Raw genomic sequence first — 18,738 nt, 5'->3', positions numbered from 1 at the left:
GTGTGTGTGAGAGAGAGAGAGAGAGAGAGAGAGAGAGAGACTTCTGTTATTTAACATCATGCTTCTGAGATTCATTGCCTGAGCAATACTTAGATCATTCTAATTGTTATACAGTGTTTCATTGTTTGCCTCCCTCAACTTAGACTTTTAAGATTTGTTTGTTTATTTGAGAGCGAGAGTGCAAGGGAGGGAGGGGCAGAGGGTGAGGGAGTGAGAATCCTCAAGCACACTCCCCACTGCGCACAAAGCTGATGCAGGGCTCAATCCCAGGACCCCAAGAAAATGACCTGTGCTGATACTAAGATCAGACAAGCAACCAACTGAGCCAAACAGATACCCCTGGATTTTTGTTGTGTACATACCTAAGAGTAAGATATCTTGGTCACAGGATACACAAATACTCCACTTCAGTAGCTGAAACTGCCACATGTTTTTCCTAGTGTTTGTACCAGTTTACACTCCCACAGCAGTGCCCGAGAGTTCCAGCTGCTCACCAACACTTTGAATTGTCCGTCTTGTAAATTTCAGCTATTCTAACAGTGTATGGTTTTAATTTGAATTTTTCTAGTGATTGAGATCCTCTTTTGTGAAGTGCCTATCAAAACCTTTACCCATTTTCCTACTGGGTCATCTACCTTTTTCTTACTGATTTTGGGAATTCTTTTTATATTCTGGATATAAGCCCTTTGTCAGATATATGTATTGCTAATATTTTTTTCTCAACCTGTGGTTTGACTTTTCCTTCTCTTTATGGTTCTTAATTTTAATGCAGTGAAACTTATCAATTTTAATTTCCTTATGGTTAGTGATTTACAAAATCTTTGCCCATCTCAAGAACCTGGACATATCTTCTACTTTTTTTCTGAAAGCTTTTATGTGTCAGCTTTCACATTTAGATCTATACTCAATCTGGAATTTTTGAAGGGTGTGGGGTGAAGGGTATGATGTTAAACAGAGGTCAAGACTTAGCTTTCTTTTTTTCCATACGCACACCCAGTTGAAGTACTGTTTGATGTTGTTTTCCTCCACGTGGGGTTAACCTATGTTCTAGTAGTTTGATAGATTTGGAAAGTTAACTTTAGCTGAATTAGGGCTGAGATCAGTTTGTATCGCTCCGTGGATCTTCATTCTGCCCCTTCTCCTTGAGCAAACTTTCCAAGGGTTCTATTGCGATTGTGTCCCTAGACATTTTCTTCTTTTTTTTTTCCTTGTTTCCATTTTTTTAATCAAGGCATAATTTACATATAGTAAATTTGCTCCTTTTAGTAGAATTCCATTAAGTTTTGACAAATGCATACGGCTGTGTAAAAACCACCACAATTAGATATAGAGTACCTCTGTTGAGTCCAAAATGATTCCTCCTTCTTGAAGTGTTTCCTACTCAGCTCTGTGCAGCTGCTGAAAACTGTGCTGTGAAGAAGTGCCCTGCTTGGTTTCTTGTTCTCTGTCATGTTTTTGTGTCTTAAGGATTCAGCAAATGCCTTGAGGGAGAAATCACTGAATGTGAGGCCACTTTTCCAGGCCTTCTTTCTCTCTAGGATGTTGGTTACTGCAACAGCACTCTGATGCCTTCAAACAGATTTTTGGAATTTTACCCAGATTTTCTAGGTACTTGTTTATAGGCAAATGCATAAGTCGATCAATCTGCATTAAACAGAGTCATTTAAGAACCTCCCCAAATTTTTTCTTGGGTATAAATCTCAAAAGAGTAAAAGAAGTGTCATTATTGGCAGCCATGACCACTCCAAGTGTACAGTCATGGGAAAAGCTTTGGAATCAAACAAATCTGGGTATGATTCCAACTCTGCTACTTATTAACTATGTGATAGTGAATCTGAATCTTAACTTGCCTTCAATGGGGCTAAGAAAAACAACTGGTTTCCTAGTTTTCTTTTGAAGATTAAATGAGATAACAGATGTCAAGTACCTTGCACATAGTAGGTATTCAATAACTGATAGATATTATTTTGTAATTTATTATCATTTCTCTTGGAGCTATAAAGTACACTCATCCTTAGAAATGATGGGGAGGGGGGTGGGAGGCTCAGTGGTCCCTGCAACACAGTATCCTTTGTTGAGCAGCCTGCTAGATGCTAAAAGGGGTGAGCTCAGCTGATCTTGTTTTATTCACAACCAGAACAAAGTCATTCACAGATACTGAGACATGCTCAAGACATTCCCCCCCCCTTGGAAAATCATAGAATTATATACAAACCATGTGAATTGGAGGGATCTTAAATCTCTGTTCCAAAAAAATTCATGTTACAGATGAAGGAATTGAGGGCCCTAAAGTGGCTAAATGACTTGGTCAAGGTCAGTTCTCTCGTTAGTATTTGTTTAAGTGACCAAATTCCCTAAGATCACATATTTCTTCCCTTATAAAACACTCCCAGCTCCCATATTCAACTATAAATGAAAAACAGAGACAATTCACAAGAGACAATTAGTGATGTTTTATTGTTACTGGCTCATTCTGACTAAAACCCATAGATCTATTTTTAAATATTTTATTTTAATTTCCATCCCCACAAATTATGTGACTTCCTGCCAACTACGACTGACATAGCTACTTATCATTCCTTTCCCATTCCAAGGATTATGTCCTGTAGCTTTTCGTTCTTCTGTTATTAAGAAGTACTCTGCCTTACCCTCCAATGCATAAGACTGAAAGGAGCTCACATAGACCCACGGACAGCAGCTCTCTTCAAGTTTGCCAAGTGAGAGGGGGTGCAGGGGACCTCCATCATTCTGGGCACTGAATGCAAAGGTGGCCATGTGTGTCCCTGGCACTCTCCTCTGTGGGTAGGGCCAGATTACCAGCACCACTGCCACTGTCATCATTTCCAGCAAAGGCAGTATTTTAAGGATCATTTTTTGGTAAGTCCCTTGTTCAGCTCATTTCAGCATTGTGTTCTCTGCCAACAGACAGATAGGCCTGAGTCCCTTATGGGCCAAGTAACTTGAAAGAGTTTACACGATCACAGAGCACAGAGCCATCTTATAAAAGCCTCTACCTCATGCCAGGATTCTCAAGGACTCCTCCTGGTACACTCTTTCCCTAGATCTTCACATGGGCTACTCCTTCCTAGAAATGGATCTGCAGCCTCAGTGTCTTCTCTTTGGAGAGACCATCTTTCACCATGCAACTCTGGTGGCCTTCCATTGGCCCTCTATTTCAACTTGTGGTTTTATTCACTATCAGAAGTACGTGTATTGTCTCTACTCCACCAGAACACAGGCTCTGGGCAAGCCATCCTTGCTCATCCCCGTGGGCCCCATCCTGGTGCAGAGTACTCATTCAGTGAATCAGTGAATGTGGGCGTGGTCCTTTAAATACACCCAGCAAACTGGATCAGCCCTTGGGTTTCAGTACTCGCTTCACTACTTACTCGCTTCACTACTTACTCGCTGGGTGAATCGAGGCAAATGACTTAAATACAATGAGCTTTTTAGGGCTAAGACTGAACCTCACTAGGTTGCTATAGAGATCAGACCAGATAGACGTGTACCAGATGCTTAGCACAAGGGTTGGCACTAAAAGTCCTTAATACATAGTATTTATCGTGTCCTTAAGGAAAGCAGGGCATATTATAAGAATCATGGCAGATTTTTAAAGATAAATATTAATGTTAAAATAAGGGGTCCTAATACAACTACATAAAATTTTAAAGTAATTAAAACCTGGTTCTCATTGGCTCTACAAAGTTATTCATTTTTTAATAAAGAACCCTAATTTAACCTTTGCAATAACTACCTATTATAATTACCTTTGAAGACCCTCCCCTTCACCCAACCCTTTGGTATCCATTTAGAAAATGACATCTTTCTGTGAATACTTGCAGTAGGGATTTTAAGGTAGAATTGTAATCACTTTTTGCAAATTTGTACTGGCATTGTAACCTAGGAAGGTGCTGGTTTCTGTTTCTCATGCTACCGTCTGGTTTTAGCTAGAGGTTTTTGTTTTTTGTTTTTTGAGGTTTTTAAGAAAATCACTACTCTTGGGTATTAGAAATCTGATTGAGAGAAGAGAAATTTCTTCTTTCCTTTTATTACACCTTGATTCTCCCAGAGCGAATGCTTTCATATAAAACCCAAATGTCTTCATATGCCTGAGCAGACGGTTCAATCAAAGGAGCAATAAATAGCACCTGGCTGTTTGCCATGGGCTGGGAAGGGGGTTGTGGGAAGAAGACGGGCTCACTTGCCTAACACAATCCTTCTCTCTGTCGCTTTCCCTCGTCCTTCATCTCAGGGCTTTTCCTTCTTTACCATCCGGTCTAGACTCAGCTTTGCCTGCAGAGAATTTCGGTAACTGCCTCTGAGCCAGGTCAGCCAGAATCCATGCGTTGGGCACTGAATTAAAAGCTTAAAGGGGTCCAGTGAATAACAGTTCGCCCTGGAAACTATTGGAAGTTGCACGGTAACTAATGGTAGAAAAAGATTTTAAAACAGGGAGTAAGCACTTCATTGGTTTTGTTGGCCCTTCGATTCAAACTTGGAAAATAGAAAGGAGGGTATGTCTGAAGGCGAACTCCACTTCTCAGTCACTTTGCCATTCCTCTTGGAAGCCTTCCTTTTCTCTCTTTGCCTCACGAACAAGAAAGTTCATGAACGTAGACCTGGCCGCTATAGACCAAAACCAGTTTTTTCCACTGGTAGCATTTTCTTCCTCTATTTTTCCTTTATTCTTTCCTAAAATTAAAAATAAAAATGCTGAGGGAATTGAACGTAGGGAAAGGAAAACTAGGCACATAAATACTGATCCTGCCAGAGGGTTTGGGGAAGATACTGGGAACGGTTTTCTCTGCCAATTTCAGTGTCTCTCAGTATGTTCAGTTTCAGTCCAGGCATACAACTCTTGCTTCCTTCTAGTCTCTGATGTCTTTGTTGAAGCTGGAAGGTCAAGGATGGGCGGTCTCTGTGGGGAGGGTCTGATAATCTATATCACATTCCAAATATAGGCAACTATTTTTAAGTTGCAGATTCCTGGGCACCTCTCTAGAGTATCCCATATATTTTTTCAAAGCCCACCCCCCAGGGGATTCTGATGTGTAGCCAGACTGAGAACTCCACTTCTAGGGGTTCAATATACCATAAACACCATAAGGCCAAGCACCAGGACTGTTTGTTCGTTTTCATGTTCCTGATATATTCCTGGGACACAGGGCACTCTCTCTCTCTCTCTCTCTCTCTCTCTCTCTATATATATATATATATATATGTATGTATGTGTGTGTGTGTGTGTCTATAAATTAATTTATAAGAGCACTCTTTGAAATCAGTTCTCATCTAAAATCCATCCTCAAGTACTCTGCTAAGTTTTTAGCAAGTGGTTCTTATTTTGATGGGAAGAAAAAGGGAACAGAGACTGCCTTGAAAGCTAATGAACACTAATATACACAAACTTTGGCCTATGGTTTTGGGAAACTCATCCATGGTTTCCATTCATTCATCCAACAGATACTTCTTTTTGTCCTACTACATTCTGGTGGGGGACTAGGAACTATAAGGAACCAGATTATGAAGCAGCTTTAGGCAGGCTTTCCATCTAGGTAATGTCTCACTATTATTGTCCTCTCCTCCTCACATTTATAGAAAAGATCTCCAAAGTTGGACCCACAGTAGAAGAAAAGGAATCTAAGTGGGATTTGGAGATCTTGTCACTTTCTGGCTTTGTAACCCAGAAGTGTACTTATAGGTTTTATCATTCCAACTGGATTTTAGTCTCCTTAAGATGAGGGCCACATTCCCAGAATGCCTAGCTGGGAACTTTAGCTGTAGGACAGTACCATAGATGTTTGCACTTGGGACCAATGGGAAGAGGTGGTAGAGGTTGAGGGAGGGGAGCTATGGATAGCCTGAGTGGCCGTTCAAGATTAAGGAAAGGGGTGACACCCAGATTTGCTGACGAATCTGTGAGCCCCTCAAGGTTCCCTGATCCTTAGTCTGCAAAACAGCCTTCCTCAGATGGATACAAACCATAAGTTAACATGCTAGGCAGCTTTTCGTTTCGTTTTGATTTGTCTTGTTTTACCTGTGAAAACTGAAATGAGGATCTAGGAATCCAGATCCAGGTTCTAGCATGAGATTCCAAGCCAGTCCCTTCACCTCTGTGAGCTTCTGTTTTCTTCCAATGCCCAGTGGCAGAGGCTGGGGATGGATGAAAGCAAGCTATATTCTTAAGGTCCCCTTGAGACCCATTACTCGATTAAAGGCAAACATTAAAAGCGTAAAATTGCATTTCATACTCATACTTATTAGAAGTCCTTGTTGCATCATGTTGGGAAAGGTTTAAGGGTGTGATGGTGATTTACTGTCACAGTTGTTATTTCTCTGGTCTTTTCTAATGTTTAATATTTATTGCTGTATTTCAAGTACAAGAGAGCCAACTCTAGATTATCTACTAGTACATTTCTATCATTGTAATCCTCTAGACTCTCTCCTACCAATTACTCAAGTTCCTGAACATCATCAACAGAAGACTCTGGACAAAGCAAAGGGTCCAAATGGTCTTTGAGAGTCTGAAGCTTGGGAGGATTGAGGTTTGGGCTTAGAAGGTGTCCTTAATTATGTTCCAAAGCCTTTGTCTTTGATTATTGGTATTTGTAGTACTCCCTGTTCTGTCTTAACTATACCACCTTCTCTACCCCATTATTTATAATAAGTTAGGGGTTGACACTGGAGTAATTATATTCATTTTCTTTACAATCCAATTGCACAACATCCATCAGTGCCTTATTTCCCCTTTAAGGTCCTAGCTTATAATAATACCTGAATGAGAAATTATGTTTTAAAACATACAGTTTACATTAACTAAAATTCATTCCATTTAATCATGTTTCCATTCTCCTTTTATACCAGGTATCATTAAAACATTTTAAGATTCTTCAATCAAATTCTACAAGAATTGGTGATCAACCAGAAGGCTCAGAAGCGACATCTGATTGTACACCTGTGAGTAGCATTTATATTATTGAGGGGGAGGGGAGGCTTTCTTTTTAGCAATTACATAGCCACTCTGTGCCTGATTTTTTAAATTCTTATGCCTAAAGATGCACTGTGAGAAGCCAGGCCTTCTGCTGTGCTCCTCATAGCTTATTTACCAGTTAATCTATCAAGTTTGGAAGAGCTGTTTTTTCTGCTTTGTAATTTGATTTCTTGCTTTATTTTTTCCCACATATATAGTACCTTAAGTACAACAGTCCCAGATCAATAGTAATGAAATTCTCACTTCCTGCAGAGAATGCTGATGACTTGAGGGACTGGGGAGATGATGAGTCAGTCTTCCCCAGTGCATAAACTGACCTTTGCACAGACGCTGGTGATTTCAGGGGCAATAAGTACTTTTCACTGCCCGTGAGCCCTCCTCAGCCAGAAGAGAACTTCCACAGGCCAAAGGTCTGCTGGGGAGCAGAAAGAGGGGATTTCAGAAGGGAGAGGATGTAGAAAGAAAAGGAAACTTTACTGGTTCACAGTGTTGCCCAGGCTGGCACCAGTAGGAGGGAAAGTTTTTGAGGAATTTAGCGTGGTTCCCAGGCAAGTGTTATTTCCGGATTATATCCCTTGCACCCTGTATTAGTTTGCTCGGTTGCCATAGCAACATACCACAGACCGGGTGGCCTAAACAACAGAAATTTCCCCACAGTTCTGGAGGCTAGAAGTCTGAGATCAAGATGTCAGCAGGGCTGGCTTCTCCTGAGGCCTCGCTGCTTGGCTTGCAGATGGCTGTCTTCTCCCTGTGTCTTCACGTGGCCATCCTCAGTGCACACACATGTTTGCATGTTTGGTGTGTCTCTCTCTCTGCCCGTTTACTCTTCCGACAAGGACACCAGTCATTTCACATTAGGGCTCACCCTAAACACCTCATTTTTAGTTAATCACCTCTTTAAAAACTCAGTCTTCATATACATTTATGTTTTAAAGTCCTGGGGGATAGGACTTGAACATATGAATTTGGGGCACTGTAATTCAATCTATATCGCCCCAGCATCCTTTGTTTCTAATATGCAGATTTCTGGTTTATTGAAGATGCACTTCCCTCTGATTCTCCTCACCTGACTTCCGTAGCATGGACATCACTCTGAGAACATTTGGTTGTGCTGTGATGTGTTGTAGTCCTTTGTGTGCAGCTCTCATTTTCCAATAACATAGTGTTATTTTTGAAATTGAAGAGTATGCCTTTTACGTGTCTCACAGGTATAGGTAAGTAAGTTTTATATATAGTAAGACATTTAATATTTATTGAATGAATGAATACATAGATGCTTAGATATAGCCTCTGAACCTACAATTTATTTGCTCTAAGACTGCAAATGATGACTGTTAGTGGTACTTTCTCCTCATTTGCTGCCCATTACCGCAACAAGTGGAAATGAACATTGGAGAGGGACTGAAAGAAAAATATGATTAGCTGACCCCAGGAGACTTACCTCTCTCTTCAAAAAAGTAGGAGACAGTAAATAGCACGAGCCTGCCCCAAGATCCCATCACTCTTCCATGAGAGCACTGTTCCAGAGATAGGAGGGAAGACTGATGAGTTTAGATTGGGATTTACTGAGTGTGAGGACTTGTGGGACTTCAAGGGCATACTCCAGTCTGAAGGCAGGTGAGAGAGAGCTGGAGACAGATGTTCCCTGTCAAAACCTCTGCTTAAGAATTAGAAACAGAGGGCGCCTGGGTGGCTCAGTGGGTTAAAGCCTCTGCCTTTGTCTCAGGTCATGATCCCAGGGTCCTGGGATCGAGTCCTGCATCAGGCTCTCTGCTCCGCGGGGAGCCTGCTTCCTCCTCTCTCTCTGCCTGACTCTCTGCCTACTTATGATCTCTGTCTGTCAAATAAATAAATTAATTTAAAAAAAAAAGAATTAGAACCATGAGAATGGAGGATGTCATCCAGAGAGATTGTGTGGAAATAGAAGAGCAATGTTTCTAAAATGCCACCAGAAATTGTATGCAGAAGGTTTTCTTGGAAATTACAGAAGAACCCTCCTGTGAAAAAGAAATCCACATGCTACCTCTAATGAGGGTTTGTAAGAACATATATATTAACTGAAATATGCCTACCTATTTCTCTCTCATTTATTTTGACCTATTTTATTTCTTCTTCTGTCCTCTCCTTTGGGTCTATGCCCAAACCATTACTGTGGGGCTTGCCCTCCCCAACTTTGCCAACATCTAGCTAACTATATCCATGAGCTTGTGTTTGACTCCCCAGGTTTCTGCCAATAGGGTCTCACACCTCAGTCCTTCCTTTGTGGCCATTCTCTTCCATCAGCCAATCAGAGCTGATCAGACTGGACAGTAGGGGAGCCTTGGGATTAGATTCCTCAATGTCCAGAGAGACAGAAAGTAGATCCTTCTCAGGGTCAGGTGCATCTTGTCTAGACAGCCAGTAAAGGGCTCAGTAGGGGGGAGGGGGCCACTTTCACACTGATCTCCTTCCTTAGTCCATTGATACCTGCTGGTTTCCCCCCTCCTCTACCTGTGCTCTCAAGGAGGCTTTGGCAATATTTTAGAATTTCACGGCCAGATCAGAATGGGGGGTGGAGGAGCGTGGACGGGCCATGATGGCCATAACAATCTTCTCCTAAGCCCCACCAGCAAATGTCATTTCTCACAGGACCTGTTCATCCCAGCACCAGTTTCCTTAATTTTTCCTGCTTTCTTTGATACAAACAAAAGAAGGACAGATATGTATTCATTTCTTCTATTTTTTGAAGTATTACTTTTCTTCCTTTGAATTCTCTCCTTGCAATTTTTTTCTTTTTTTTTCCTCTCTTAGTTCTCTTTCTTTAGCAGAACCTTGATTTTTCCTTGGATTGTCTGATTATCAGTGGAAGAGGCTTTCTAAGGTCTGGAAACTTCCTCCTTGTCTACACACCCCACCCATGTTCTTTAATGACTATGAGATACCAACTTTCTTGATGTACCCACACCCTCACTTCCCTCTTGGTGTTCTTTGAGGAGCCAGGAAAAGATGCCAATTTTTATGCAGCTATCCAGAATACCAGTGACACCTGAGTCAGTGATTTTTACTCAAATTGTTATTTACATAACATGAGAAAAGAGAAATTTTGTAGTCAAGAGAAAATAGCTCGACAATCCATGAATGGCCTAGGTGGGGTGTTCCAAATGAATGGTGGCCAGTGGCCAGCAGAGGTGCCTCCTGACTGGGTTTCATTAATTTCAGTCAGCTACAAGGTTTGGAGAGAAAGAGGATTTTCCTATGAGCATGTAAAAGAAGTGCTTTGAGTTGTAAGCCTTTGCCCTTGTTTAAGAACAGCATAAATGGGAGATTTTATAACCACTGTGGGCCAGTATTTTTGGAGTCAGTTGAAGCTCCAGATGGAGTGGAAAGAGAAGTTTCTTTTCTTCTTTCTTTTTTCTTGAGTTTTGCAGAACGAGTCTCCCTGGGCACCTTTAATAAAGTGCTCAGTCTCTTGTTTAGTTCAAGTGTGCCCAAGCTTGTTATCACAGGATCTGAAGGGGGCTTTCTTACAACTAAGAACCTTTCCTATAGATTTCTGGGTCTTGGCTCTAGAACCAGCCTCATATGTGAGAATATCTTGAATCCACTCCTTCCCCAAGAATCTCACCTTTAGGAGTCCACACTTAGGTCCTTGTCATGTGGTATAAGGAAGAAAATACACCATGAGCCCAAGTTCGGTGAAGGCTTGAAAGGACAAGAGGAACACAGTCCCATGGTCATCTCAACATTCTGGAAACCTTCACATTAGGCAGGGTAAGAGGACATTACAGCATCACCTTATGCAGATTTTGGAACTTTGGCCAAATGATGAAGGTTTCCAGGCCAGGGAATTGCAGCTGGCTTTAAGAGGTGTCTCTGTGGAAGTACGCACTCCTGCCTAGCAAAGCTCTTAGTGAAGGGGGTTGTACCAGGGTAGACAAACCAAGATGAGGGCCACAGAGGACAGGGTAAAACAGACAGTGGTGCCAGGAGCACTTTCTAGAAGAAAGTCTCTTCTAGAATTCCTCTTCAGACTTTTTGTTCTAATGAGTATGAGTAAAGAAAAAAAAAAAAAAAGAATGATTGTGCTGTTCAACAGCTTTCAACCAAAATGATCAAAAGTCTTACCTGAGTGTATAACTAGGAGTGGATATATTCAGTGGAAGGACATAGACCAGGCAGCTTCTGAACTCTACTTTGGGCTGTTTAATAAAATGCAGTTGTGGATGACTTGTGCTACGTGCAGCCATACTCCAAGAGGGCTTACGTAGAACAAGCACTCACTTTTAGGGGGCACATCTGAAACAGTTTCCTTCCCACCATTCTCTATATCCCAAGTCCAACTAAATGCCAAATTAAATCTAGATATTTCTTTTTTCTGAATCGACTTTTACTAAGGAAAAGGGAGAGCTGCATTCCCTGAAATAGATATTTTGGGCCAAAATTATTACTTTGGCCTTTTTTTCCTCCTCCTTTTTCAAAACAAAATGTCTATCATTCACTCTGACACCAGCGTTTAAGAGCTGGAGACAAATGGAGTCTGAATATTCACGCCAATGTAGTACAAATGAGCTGTGATTTCAGGATGCTGGCTGTTTCTCTGACAGGAGAAAAGAGGGGTTGACTAGTTTAATATCTTTGGCTGAAAACACTTTCTTATAAAGGGATGGAGAAGGCCAACATTAATATTGAGTCCTGTTACTGAATGACCAGGGAGGCTCTATCATGGAATGGGGCATCCTCAGTCTGGGGAAAGTGTGTTGATCACACCCAGACGACGCGGAGGGGGAGCGAATTCACACACACAGGCTGAGATTGAAGGAAAGACATCGTCTAAAAACATTTTCTCCACATTCTTCAAAGAATTCCTTCCATAAGTATATTATACCCATGATTGTGAATATGACTCCTTCTCAGACTTACGCAGTGTGTAAATATAAAGACGTGTTGTAATGAGAGACTCTGGGAGTACATCTGACTGCCTCCCTCAGAAGGCTGGCTAATGGTTTGGAAATAAAGATGCAGTTGTAAGTTGAAGTTTAAGGTGGAGGCTTGTGACCACCGTTAGTACCATCTGTCCTTTCTCTTGTTCCTCAAACATACATATTCAATCACTCATTAATTTACTGTTTCTGGAGTATAGCGACCTGGACCCTCTCCATCTCAGGTGCTTTGTTAGGTCTTGACTACATTAGCAATTCTGCCATTCCTTCATTCTCTCCTATAAAACAGACTAATTTTTATTCAATGCAACGGAAACTTTGGTGAATCTAATGATGCACTCAGTGACATAAATTGTGATTTCCAATACTTTTGTTTTTTGTTGGCTTCATCTTGGCAAAGAGTCATAATATTTTAAAATTTCTCTGCCCTCTTGTCCACCTGTCATGCTTAATTATGTTGTTTATACACAAAACATAGCAGTGTGCTGGCTATATCTATAATCCTACTTTGCTGCAAATTGCTTTGAAGAATGATGCATAATTGTACCCAGTATTATTTGTTTCCTAAATTCTGGTTTTCAGGAAACACTTTTTAGAAGGGGAACATAACTGTAGTTTCAAAGCCATCGAAAATTAAAAGCAAAGTAAGGAAACCGTAACATTTTTATGGAATGCTCAGAAGACCCTAAGGTCTTTCAGCAGAGGTGAAATTGAAGGACCCCTCCCTTGGACACATCTCTGCCACAGCACTTCTGCTAATTTCTTTTACATTTAATCCTGTATTCTCTTTCTTAAAGAAGGCCTCCCAAACAGTCTTCACATCTCACAAACATGGCTCTGCCCTGAGACTGACACAAACAGATAAACTTAGATGACTGATCTTCACGTTTAAAACTAATTACATTTTTTAAAAAGCAAAGAAATAGTCAAAGTATGAAGTACTGTATTTTATTTTTGAAGACCTTAGAATGAATTCAGCCTATTTTCTAAAGTTAATCCCACTTAAGTGAAATAATAAATCAGTTTGCCAAAACACAAATGAACATAAATAGGAGTTTCAGGGATGCCTGGGTGGCTCAGTTGGTTGGGCATCTGGCTTTGGCTCAGGTCATGATCCTGGAGTTCTGGATTAAGTCCCTCATCAGGCTCCTTGTTCAGCAGGGAGCCTGCTTCTCCCTCTGCCTTCTCCCTGCTTGTGCTTGCTCTTTCTCTCTGTGTTAAATAAATAAAATCTTAAAAAAAAAAAAAACCCACAAGCACAGGAGATTCATTTTTACTTCACTAATAAACATCATAAATGGAGCTTACCCTAACATGGAGCAGGCCGAATCCTTGGGCCAGGAAACAGCGCCTGCTAAAGGACATTTGTACAGGAGCATAGATCCTTCCAGACAATCACACAGTCATTTCATCATCAAGGTTCTTGCCACAGTCTACCTTGTATGATCCACTTACCGGTCTTTTGAGATGAGTGTGATTAGAAGTACAGACTCTGGGGCCAGGCTGCCTGGATGTAAATACCAGCTCTATCATTTCCTAGCTCTGTGACCTTGGAGACATGACTCACCCTCTCTGGGTGAGAATTTTATAAATATCATCTAACAAAGATTTAGATTTAGATGATCTAAATCTAATTTAGATGATATCATCTAACAATGATTTAGATGATATTTATAAAATTCTGAGAACTGTGCTTGGTACAGAGTAGGTGCCATTTAACCACAGGCTAAGTAAATAAACTTCTCCAGGTAGACTGTAAGCTTGTATGGGTTCTTTTGTGAGTTTACTCTTATATCCCGTCACAGGGTGTAGCCCAGCCCATGATCAGCCATTAATGCATGGCCCTATAATCAGGGGTCACAAACTGGCAACCTGAGGCCCACACTGACCTGCATATATGTGCTTCTCTTGCTCAGCATGGGTTTTTTGTAGTTGTTGTTTTTTTAAAATTTGAATTTGAATGCTCTTAGCAGTCATCCATTCTTCTCCAAGTGAAGGCACATCAGGTAATCGGAGAGAAGAAGCAGAGTCAAAGGCCCAGAGGCAGAAACAAAGGCTGTATTATTGCAAGGCAAAGGAGTGTGGCCTGGGCTGTGAGCTGTGTTTTCAAATTAAGGGCGGGGTCTGAAGAGGAGTCATGTGATGGGTGTAGGGAATCCATTTCATGGAAGACCCCTGGGGGATTCCAGGGACCAGGATGGTGGTGTGTGGGAAGCAGATCATTCTTCCTCACCAGACCCTTCAATGACCAAGTCATGTAAGCCTTCCCAATCATAATCCCTCACCTGCTTATTCCCCAAACCAGGAGTCCTACATGCCCAACAGCTTCCCAGACCCGCAGGCTGTCACTGAACAGAGACAGTAGTAAACCTTGGGTTGCTGCTGTTTCCAGTTAAAGGCATCTTTGATTGTTCCTCCTGCTAACGAAGAATATTCAAGTTCAAGTGAAATGGCCTCTCATTTCTGGGGTCAGTTCAGCCTTTCTGCTATGTAACATCTGTTTTTGAAATTCGGCTGAGACCCTGACTTAAATCCATTTAACTTAAAAAGCAGCAAGAGAACATCTTGTTTTCATGAATGTCCAGGGGCTGTGTGTCAACAAATGAAAGGTCTGTTTGTGGTATTCAAAGGGGAAAAGCTGGTTGTGCGATGTTCTGCCACTGGGGTAAATTTATTATGGACTGTTCATTTCTTGGAATCATGAAAAAACAAAGTAGTCCAGCTTTGTTTCAATCAGCAAATTTTGGCTTAATCATGGGTGGGAAATGTGCTTTTCTTGTCAGAAGGTCACTGAGCTGGATGGTTTCCAAAAAGATGCCCTCACATGTGCCTCCTACTTCAGCCACGTGAAGTTATCTTAAGTGAATTCTCTAAATCTATATAAATTTTGGCAGACAGCATCTGATAGATCATTATTTTTATATCACTTACACAGAACCTGAGGTGGGAAAGAAGGGGTGAGACTAGTTCGCCATCCCTCAAACCTGACTAAGCTACTTTATTCCTCACACACTTATTTAGGAGAGACAAACAGAAAAAAAGTTTGGTTCATCAGCACCCAGAAGAGTGAGTGTTGGCTCAAAACAGATGTCTTTATATATGTGTTTGTTTAATGAATATAAACTCTGGTCTTATGAACTCACATTCTCTTTATGAATCCATGTCTGTGCGTGTATTAATATCATTCTTGTCTGAAAAAGCTGTTACTGCTGATGTCCTATTTCAGTCCAAAGAAAAGCATTAGGTCACTCCCGTCACTCTCTTGGAGCCGTGTGTTTTTCCTTTCTAACCCTTATCCCAATTTGTATTTTATTTATTTATTGCCTATCTCTACCATTAGACTATAAGCCCAACAAGGGCAGAGTCGTCATGTTCACGGCTCATTTGCTACATCAAGCAAGGTGGCTAGTATGTGAATATTATTTCACAGTATTTGTTGATTGTTTTTCCTGATGTTTTTGTTGTGATGATCATTGTAGAGCCTTAACCACTCTTGACTCTGTATGAATTTAATCTCAGTGAAGACAACAGGGCTTACAATACAGTTGAATATGCAGAGACCTTTTGTGTGATGACACACACTCATTTGACGCTATTGAAAGTTATGGTGGAATGGGTTAGTCTAACCATCTCTGTTTTCTCAAGTTGAAGTTTTTGAGCCACATCTGCCATTATAGCTGGCCAAGATCAGTGTCATAGCACATGGCAATAGTTTCAGGGCTTTTTTTCTCTCAAACAGTTAACTCATTCCTGGTGATATTCAATCTATGACTTCAGCCTTATTAGCAATAAATTCTGGCCCACTACTTGGTAAAGGCAGTACAAGTATCTGTGGTCAGAAAGAAGGCATTTTTGGTGCCCAATGGACATACAGTTTAATGTGCATATTTGTTTGTCTGGTGGTCATGTATGCCTTTCTTATGATCAAGCAAGCAGGAACACTTCAGCTTGAAGGGGAAACAAAGTAGAATTACTTGCTCCATTTTGCTTTGGCTGTCTGCATAGACAGGGCTGAAATGGGAATGATTTGTGTGTTCCAGAGGATCTCAAGAGAAATGCTCCTTCGTTTACAGGAGGTGCAATTCCACAATAGTTTCTTGCTTTGTGTACTTGAAAACATTCCCAAAGAAACAAAGTTGGATGCAGAAAAAATAATGAAAGAAGAGAAAAATAATACTCTGAATTCTGAACAATTCTGCTTTACTAGGTTGAGCTGTCTGCCAGCTGGCCACAGTGTTGACTACTTGTAATATATACTTTTGGTAAGCTGCATGTAGTTCTTGGAACTGTTTATATTAGACGGCAGAAACTTAATTATTCTAAAATTGGCAGGACTTACTTTGGTTACTTAATACAAAATTGCTTAGTCATCTTTATACCTAGTGTGGACAGCATTGTTTGAGTGTGAAAAGCTATGAAATGCACATGTGCTCCAAAGAGACTTTAGATCAGGTAGAAAAACAAGAAGGTATCATTTTTTGCAAGATGCTTAGCAGGTGGTCGCCACATGTTTTAATTGGACAAGCTAGGTGCCTGTTGAGTTGAAGTCCTTGATTACAAGTATTTCTCCGTTTTCCTTGTGGATTTTGTAAGAAGTAAAAACGTGCTGCTGCAGCTTCCCAGACTACGTTCTTCTGCATTTTGCAAAGTGCAGGTTTCCCAGCAAAAGGGTGAGGAACGCTAGAATCAGCTGTAAGAGCAGCTTGCTTTCTCTCTGAAACAAACGAGGATGTCCTTTCAAGCTGGTTCACACCCAGGTCCTCCCTTTGCCTCTTTTGGTTTGAATACCTACCTTACCACACTGGAACTACTGCCTTCCAAAGGCAGCACAGATTTATAGAGCTCCAACAAGGAAGCAGGCAGGCAAAATGAGTCTCTTCCGAGTGGTTTAGAGTTTGAGGTGGCGCCGGAGGTCTCCAGGTTTTTCCAGGAATGCTTGTGGCAACCTCACACTCTTCCTGTGACCTGGGCTGGGACTCCTGAGAGAGATGGTGAGAAAAGATAAAAGTCCTCTTGCCAATGGATAATGACACCAGGTTTGGGAGGGGTGGGTTCCCAAGCAAACATCCAGAACAGTGCCTTATGTTTCTAATTTCTGAACATGGTTAGAGAGCAAAATCAGGCAACACTTTTTTTTTTAAAGACTGATGGAAGCATTTAAATCGGCTCTGAATGTCAGTATTTTCTAATTATGATGGAGGAGTGGCAAGGAATCTCCAAAGACCTTGGCAATTTAGAGGGTTTCAGCCCAACCCTGATTCTCTTTTTATTCATCATATGTCTTCTTTGTCCTTCTTTCTCTTTCCATGTTCCAGAACTAGCCTATTCCCTCAGTTACAAATGCCTCATATCCCTCTCCTGAAGCCAGAGTGTCTTTCTAAGACAGGATTCTTTTCCACCAGAGGAAACAAGCACAGCTACAAATCGCAATATAAAATAGAGCTCCATAGTGAGCCTCCATCCATCCCAAGGCAGTACTAAAAGCTGGCCTGGAGACACACACGGCCTTTTGAAAGGGCCTCAGCCAAGTTCCTCCATTTACCATTTAAGTACAATGAAAGAAATGCCCTGGAATCCATTCCAATTCAACAAGTCTTCAACCTTGCTGACTATAAGAAAAAATAGTTAAGGGACTCTCAGATCGACTCCTTAATACTACTTCAAAGGATCACGAAAACAAGCAGTAACCTCAAGGAGATTACCATCTTCTAGGAAAGACAGATATGTACCTAGAAATTCAAATACAAGTCGTAGATTAAGTGCTCCAGTAGAAAACTGTAGGTATCCATACAAACTCGTGTCAGTGAGTAAGTTGTTCAGGGATCCTGTAGTCTTATGCTAGTCTTAAGCCTATACCATGAGTCATTTCTTACATGAAGAAAAGTCCAGAACTCTCCAAACTCACAACTGGGCAAACTACCATCTACATGATTCATGTGAAAGGAAAGAGGAAGCAGTCTAAGCACTTTTCAAATTATTATTTAACTTCTGTGTAAATTTATGTATTATGTCCAAGGGATCTCATGGATAATGTCCTTTGGTTTGTTTCAGAGCTTTTCATCTAAGATTATAAACTCCTAGAAGATAGCCTCTAACTTGCTTTGTAATTCTAGAACACAATAAATGCATTTGAAGATCATCATGAATAGAAGTTGAAAAATTCACTAGGGAATGATTTGTCCCCAATTAATAATAGCATGTCTTTCATGTACAAACCTGTTTCCACTGGCACATAACTCTGAATTTCTCCGGCAATGTAACTGGATATATATCCTGCCATCTGAACTGTCTGACCTTGCTAATAATACCTTGTATCAACATGATAGCTGGCTAAGGCTCTGGATCTAGATGGTGGTGGTGGGGGAGGGGTTTTTTTTGGGGGGGGGGGGGGGGGGGGGAGCAAGAGAGGAAGAGAATCTTAAGCAGGATCCATGGCCAGCACAGAACCTGACGTGGGGCTCAATCTCACGATCCTGAGATCATGACCTGAGCCAAAATCAAGAGTCAGATGCTTAACTGATTGAGCTACCCAGGTGCCCCTGGATCTAGTTTTTGATCCCTAAATTGGAAATGTTAGTTGGAAAACCAGTCACAAAGAGCCGACTCCCAGGTTGTCGATATTTTTACAGCTGAGTAGACCAGAAAGGCCAAAGGGTTGTGCAAGTCAAATCACTATTGTGTAAAATATGGATAATCTTTGTTCCATGTTTACTGTTGGTAAAGACCTATGAGCTCTGATCTTGTGTTGCAAATAAACCACTCGTGGTTCCTGTTACATAGTTAAAAGTGTGATCTTTCTTCAGACCCTGTCTCGGCTGCTTTTGCTTGTGC

General features: G+C 41.1%; 1 protein-coding gene across 4 annotated transcripts in view; it reads left to right on the top strand.

The window, feature by feature from the left end:
• The window catches only part of CALD1 (caldesmon 1), a 184,452-nt gene that overhangs the window by 58,544 nt on the left and 107,170 nt on the right, over nt 1-18,738 (top strand). For all 4 annotated transcript variants that reach the window (XM_059396375.1, XM_059396379.1, XM_059396380.1 and 1 more), the window contains exon 2: nt 6,862-6,954. The gene's annotated coding sequence lies outside the window, so the exon portion shown is untranslated. The remainder of the gene's footprint in view (nt 1-6,861; nt 6,955-18,738) is intronic.

This window comes from Mustela nigripes, chromosome 4 (assembly GCF_022355385.1).
Source record: "Mustela nigripes isolate SB6536 chromosome 4, MUSNIG.SB6536, whole genome shotgun sequence".
NCBI classification, from domain to species: Eukaryota; Metazoa; Chordata; class Mammalia; order Carnivora; family Mustelidae; genus Mustela; species Mustela nigripes.
The sequence above is the reverse complement of the archived record's forward strand: the minus strand, read 5'-3'. Positions and strand labels throughout refer to the sequence as shown.